The sequence below is a fragment of the Nycticebus coucang genome, chromosome 18, assembly GCF_027406575.1.
Source record: "Nycticebus coucang isolate mNycCou1 chromosome 18, mNycCou1.pri, whole genome shotgun sequence".
In the NCBI taxonomy this organism is placed as follows: domain Eukaryota; kingdom Metazoa; phylum Chordata; class Mammalia; order Primates; family Lorisidae; genus Nycticebus; species Nycticebus coucang.
Genome location: NC_069797.1, coordinates 41,669,311 through 41,676,460, shown reverse-complemented (window position 1 = coordinate 41,676,460; position 7,150 = coordinate 41,669,311). Strand labels below are relative to the sequence as shown.

Here is a 7,150-nt window from a genome sequence, read left to right as displayed (position 1 = left end):
CAGGTAGGTGACAGTATTTTTCAGAGCTGAGGCAAGGTTCTCCAAAAGGCTGTATGTTCTCTGAATCAGCATCCGGTATATGGGACTGTTGCTCCCATTGCCAGGATTCACAGATCCAGGAATCAAAGGGCAGAAACGGAAGTGGCACCACTCACCATTACCCCTAGTGGTCCACAGCATTTGCTTCTTGTTCCCAAGCCTTTATGTTTTGCTGGCCTGGAAGTCTTAGTCCTAGATGGAGGAAGACTTCCATCAGGAGACACAACAATTTCATTGAACTAGAAGTTAAGACTGCCACCTGCCCACTTTGGGTTCCTCTTGCCTCTGAGTTAGCAGGCTAAGAAGGGAGTATCTTTGTTTATTTTGCACTACTATAAAGGAATACCTGAGGCTGGGTAATTGATAAAGAAAAAAAGGTTTATTTGACTCATGGTTCTGTGGGCTATATAAGAAGCAGGGTGACAGCATTTGCTTCTGGTGAGGGCATCACAATCAAGGCAGAAAGTAAAGGTAATCAGGTACGTCACATGATGAGAGAAGAAGCAAGGTGGGGAGGCTGACTCTTTAAACAATCCGCTCTCACCAGAACTAATAAAGCAAGAACTCACTACATTACCACAGGGAGCACACCAAGCCATTTATGAGAGACCCACTCTCATGGCCCAACCCCTCACACTCAGCCCCACCTCCAACACTGGAGTGTCAGTGGCACTATGCCACCTTGTCACCCTTGTCAGTGCTGCTATGGCACCCCATCACCGCATGAAGGAAACAGCGGGGACACAGATTAGAAGTACAATGCTTGCAAAACGTGGACGTCCCACAGGTGCAGGGAAGTCCTGAGTAACTTCTGCCATGGCCTTTTATTTTATTTTTTTTTTTTTGTAGAGACAGAGTCTCACTGTACCGCCCTCAGGTAGAGTGCCATGGCGTCACACGGCTCACAGCAACCTCTAACTCTTGGGCTTATGCGATTCTCTTGCCTCAGCCTCCCAAGCAGCTGGGACTACAGGCGCGCGCCACAACGCCCGGCTATTTTTGTTGCAGTTTGGCCGCGGCTGGGTCCGAACCCGCCACCTTCGGCATATGGGGCCGGCGCCCTACTCACTGAGCCACAGGCGCCGCCATGGCCTTTTATTGAAGCATTATACAACAGGTGTGGGAGGTGACCAGTGATGACGTACAAGGGCTACATGCTCTTTCCCCACAGGCTCAACTCCCACCCTGTTGCACCACAAATGTTCAAAGTATAACACCTGCTTGTTAACCAGCATGGATCTTATCTCATTAACGCATGCAGTTGCTGAGGGCTTGTCTCCAGGCTGCAAAACATCTCCATGCTGGAGATTGTCCCGCTCCTAGGGCCTTCCCTCAAGAACCGGTGACTGCTCCTACAAGCCTGGTGTTCAGTCTCCTACACTGGGGATTGAATTTCAACATGAGATTTGGAGGAGTCAAATACCCAAACTATGTTAGGGGAGTAATGGTGTTGGCTAGGGCAATTGGTCTGGACTACCAAGGGAAAATTGGATTACTGCTCTACCATGGAGGTAAGGAAGAGTATGCCTCAATACAGGGTGGACATTAAGTTTGTGTGCAATTTAAAATAGTTTAGCATGGTAAATTGCACATGAACTTTATGTCCACCCTCTATAGGAAATCCTTTAGGACCATGATTTTCAACTGGTGTGCTGCAAAGAAGCAAGGTGGGGAGGCTCACTCAATTTTCTTTTTTTTTTTTTATTTTAAAAATATGGAATGCTTCACGAATTTGAGTGTCATCCTTGCGCAGGGGCCATGCTAATCTTCTCTGTATCGTTCCAATTTTAGTATATGTGCTGCCAAAGCGAGCACGGCTCACTCAATTTTCAACTGGTGTGCTGCAAAAATTTTGATTATTTTGAAATTTTTATTATTAATTATCTTCAAAAGAAGTTCAAAGCACAGTAAGTATATTCTTTTTTTTAATCCTATTTTTAGATCAACACAATTGAAGTATGCCATAGATGTTTAACTATAGGTTCAAGTGTGCCATGAGATGAAAAAGGTTGAAAAACATTCCTGTAGGGTAACTCTTAGTATTACTATGCCCCATGATTAAGGTCAGTGGGAACTCACAAAACTCAATCCAGGCAGGACAACAGTTGGCTCAGACCCTTCAGGAGTGAAGGTTTGAGTCACTCTCACATCAGGTGAGGGATCACCAGCTGAGGTGCATGCTGCAGGCAAATGGGATACTGAATGGGTAGAAGGGAGTTATAATACCAGCTAAGGCCCTGTGAGGAATTATAGATACAAAGGCTATATTTCCTCACTGTTTTGTTAAGGATGTTTATACACATATCTATTAAGGAAATATCTTTGGCTTCTTCCCCACTGTCTTCCTTGTATTGTTTTGTTGAGGTATATTGAGTTTATATTAATATTTAAATACTGTTAATTTAACATTATAGTATTTAAGTTATAAGATGCCAGGAGAGGAGTAAACATCACTTTAGGGCTTTGCCTCCTTTTCTGGGGAAGGAATTAGTGTGGTTTTTGTTGTTCACAGGATAATTGCATTATATTAGGTAGATCTATGACCTTGTTATTGTCTTTCTTTGGAGATTAAGGTGAAAGATACAGATAAGTGCCAAGTTGACAAGGGGTAGACTTGTGATGCATGGTTTTGAGGTCAGCTTGTTTAGGGGATACTCAGATAGCTGGTAAAACATTATTTATTCTCAATGCTTTAGTAGGCACTGAACCTACTCAGCCTTTTCTGCTGAAAGGGAAACACAGGTGTTTTGCTTTTATTAGACTAATTGGGCTGCTCTGGTATGTCTCTGAGGGCATTTCCAGAGGAGACTGACATGTGAGTTGGTGAACTGCGTGAGAAAGATCCACCTTTGATGTGCACAGACACCATCCTACTGGCTGGGAGCCTGGATATAACAAAAAGATGGAGGACTTTAGTGAATTTCCTCTGTGGAGTCAAGATACCCTTAGATATCAGAACTTCAGGCTGTCTGGCATTAGGCTCTGGGATCCACACCAGTGGTCCCTTGGGAATCACACCATTAGCTTTCTTGGTTCCGAGGCCTTCAGACTCATACAGAGCCACACTACCAGCTTGCTGGTTCTCCAGCTTGTAGACAGCCTATGGTGGGGCTTTTCAGCCTCCGTAATCAGGTATGTAATACTCTTAGTAAATCCCTTTTCATCTCTCTCTATATACAGAGGGTACCAAAAATTCATACACACACATTTTAAGAAAGGAAAAAAACTATTAAAATTATAATACTCAATATATACTGATTAAAAGGTGAATATATGTCACCTTAAGCACCTGTCGTAATTGCAGAAGTCAAATGTAACTTGAGTATTACAAATTTAACATAGTTTTTTTCCTTTCTTAAAATGTGTGTGCGTTTTGGGAGCACCCTCAGTATATCCTATGTGTTCTGTTTCTCTGGAGAACTTTGACTGAAATGCATACTATGTGATTCTATGATATAACAGTCTTCAAATGACAAAATTGTAGAGGCAGAAAACGATCGTGGTCTCCAGAGGTTAGAAATGGTGGCGAGGAGTCACGAGGGAGAGCTCTACAGTGCTGGATCTTTTCTTCAGTGGTGGTTATGTGACTCTACATGTGATAAAATGGCACAAAACTATATACTCACTTTATATCAATGTCAGTTTTCTGGTTTGGATATTGCACTATAATTACATAAGCTGTAACCAAGAGAGGAAACGGGAAACACAGGACCTTGCAACTTCCTATCAATCTATAATTATTTTTTTAAGTAAAAAAAAATTCAATGTAATGACTATTAATAGACTTAAACATAATCATATGTTTAAATCATATGTTTAAAATCATATCTCAATAGATACAGAAAAAGCATTTGGAAAATCTACCATCCATTTATTCTTTATTTTTTTAATAATAATTGCACATATTCATGGGGTACACAGTGATGTTTTGTTACATATAATGTATGGAGATCAGATATGGGTAATTAGTATATCAATCATCTTGAATATTTATTTCTTTGTGTTGGGAAATTACTATCTTCCTTCTACCTATTTGTACAAGTATGTTGTCATTACTATAGTCATACAGTGGTATAGCACACAGAACTGATTCCTTCTATCTAGCTGTAATTTTATTTATTTATTTATTTTTTGTAGAGACAGAGTCTCACTTTATGGCCCTCGGTAGAGTGCCGTGGCCTCACACAGCTCACAGCAACCTCCAACTCCTGGGCTTAAGCGATTCTCTTGCCTCAGCCTCCCGAGTACCTGGGACTACAGGCACCCGCCACAATGCCCGGCTATTTTTTTGGTTGCAGTTCGTCCGGGGCCGGGTTTGAACCCGCCACCCTCGGTATATGGGGCTGGCGCCTTACTGACTGAGCCACAGGCGCCACCCCTAGCTGTAATTTTATATCCTTTAGCAAATCTCTCTCTAACCTCCCTTTCCCTCTACCCTTCCTACTCAATAGTATCCTCTGTTAATGTGTTTTGCTTCTATGAGATCAACTTTTTTAGCTTCCATACATGCGTGGGAACATGTGGTGTTTAACTTTCTCTGCCTTATTTCACTCAGCATAATGCCCTCCAATTCCATCTATGTGGCTGCAAACAATAGGATTTCATTCTTTTTATGGCTGAATACTATTCCATGGTGTACGTGTAACACATTTTCTTTATCCATTCGTCTGTTATTAAACACCTAGTTTGATTCCAAATCTTGGCTATTGCGAATAGTGCTGCAATAAATATAAGGGTGTAGATGTCTCTTTGATATAATGATTTCCTTTCCTTTGGATAAATTCCCAGTAGTGGGATTGCCGTGTAGTGGTAGTTCTATTTTTACTTTTGTGAGGAACCTCCATACTTTTTTCCATAGTGCCTGTACTAATTTGCATTCCCATAAACAGTGCATAAGAGTTCCCTTTTCTCTGCATTCTTGCTAGCATTTTTTTTTTTTTTTTGATAATAGTCATCCTAACTGGAACGAGATGATACCTCATTGTGGTTTTGACTTGTATTTCCCCAAGGAGTACTAATGTTGAGACTTCTTTTTCACATATCTGTATGTAGTGTTGGGGGGAGTGTAGGAGAGTGGGGGAGACCTCAAGACTGTTACTCAGGCCCTGGGTACAAGCATGTAGCTGCCCTTGCTCGTCCAGGAGCATGTCAGCTGCTCAGAGTCTTGAGGGTCTCTTCTACTTTGGGGAGGGCATGCAGCAGTTTGGCTGGCTCAAGGGTTGGTTTGCCCAGGGAGGGACTGCCTGACTGCTCCTCTGGCTGGAAGTGAGGGCAGCAGGAGTTGGATTCCCTACTGTGTAGGGTCAGCATCACAGCTGATCCTGGGCCCAGTCTCTGCACTGCTGGGGTTGAGGCATTTAGCCACTGAGGTGCGCTTGGTAGAATGAAGATGGAGGACCCTCAGTGCTGCAGAAGTGTGCTGGCTATCAGCCCCCAGAGGAGGGCACACTCCAGAGGTGTCCCTGGCCTCAGGACAACATCATGCTTCAGCCACTTGGCTGAAGGGGGGTGCCCCTAACATGTAGGACTGCAGTCTTGTGAATTTCTAGCAGCTTTCTAAACAGAGAGACTGTGGGATTCTCCCTTTGTGGGGACTGTAGGTGCTTGAATTGTCAGTGTGGTCTGGTGGGGATCTTCTGCTTACCTTCTGTCCTCTGCTTCTTGTAGGGGAGATGGCAGGACAGCAGAGGCCAGGTGCCTCCACACTGCCTTCCAGAACTTCCGACCACCACAGGTGCATCCACTCGCCTGCTGTACTAGCACTCTCTCTTTGACTCTCCAGTCAAATCTTAGATGTTTGTTACCTCACTCCTCTCTTGTGGGGGAAACAAATGCCAGGAGTTTCTAGACAGCCATCTTGCTCCCAAGCTTAGGGGTTCTTTACGACTAGGTCACTGCCTCCTTTTCAGCTCTAGGGGGCACCTGAAGCCCAGGTTCACCTAACTCTAGTAAACAGAGTGCTGCCCTTCTCTCCAATGGGGAAGGTCACAAAGGGGAATCCCAGCAGTGTGAGAAGGCTGGCTATGGGACAAAGCTCCCCCAGCATGGTGCTCTGATTTGGTGTCTCCTCTGGCTGACTTACAGCGTTTCTAAGACTGGGGCTGCCTCTCCTCTTTGTCTCTGGCAGGGACAGGTCTCCGTTCAGGGAACCCAGAATGGTGGGAAGCTGGTTGTCCACTTGGACCTTACTTTTCCGAGAGTACAAACAGTAAGTTGAGGGAAATTCTTTCCATGCACTTGATCCTGGGCAGAACGAGGGATCAGGTGTTGATGGGGTAGAAGTTTGATTCTCTTACCATCTATTTGGAGTTCTTTCACTTCTCCTATGGCCCTAAGAACTGTCTCACTTCGTATTTGAATTCTAGGACTTTTTTTTTTTGAGACAGAGTCTCTGGTCATGGTGTCACAGCTCACAGCAACCTCAAACTCCTGGGCTTAAGCGATTCTCTTGCCTCAGCATCCCAAGTAGCTTGATAATATTGGTGGTGTGTATTTGTTCTCAGTTTTCTGTGTGTGAGGGTAGGGGTGGGAGGAGGTGAAGCCAGCCTGCTTCCATACTGCCATTTTGGAACCAGAAGTCCATCCATTTACTTTCAACAAACAGGATGAAAAAGGGCATCTATGAAAAACCCATAGCTACCAACATGCTTAATTATGGTGAAAGATTAAATGCTTTTTCCTAATATTAGAAACAAAGTAAGAATATCTTTTTTTTTTTTTAAGACAGAGTCTACTTTGTTGTCCTGTGTAGAGTACTGTAGTGTCACAGCTCACAGCAACCCCCAAATCTTGGGTTTAAGTGATTCTCTTGCCTCAGCTTCCCAAGGAGCTGGAACTACAGGTACCCACCACAACTCCTGGCTATTTTTTAGTTGTAGTTGTCATTGTTGTTTGGCAATCTAGGCCTGGTCTAGATTTGAATCCACCAGCTCCAGTGTATGCGGCTGGCACCCTAGCCCCTGAGCTACACCAAGCCAAAGTAAGAATATCATCTATCATCACTTCCATTTAACACTGAACTGAAAACTCTACTTAGTGCAATAATAGAAGGGAAAAAAGTAAAGCTATTGGACTGGAAAATAATAAATAAAGCTGTTATTCACAGATAACA

At 43.6% G+C, this 7,150-nt stretch overlaps 1 non-coding gene across 1 annotated transcript; it reads right to left on the bottom strand.

Moving 5' to 3' along the window:
- Nucleotides 1-1,747: 1,747 nt before the first annotated feature.
- On the bottom strand, nucleotides 1,748-1,854 carry LOC128571314 (U6 spliceosomal RNA). Its single transcript, XR_008375746.1, has one exon. It is a non-coding gene; the product is annotated as a U6 spliceosomal RNA (small nuclear RNA).
- Nucleotides 1,855-7,150: the final 5,296 nt, after the last annotated feature.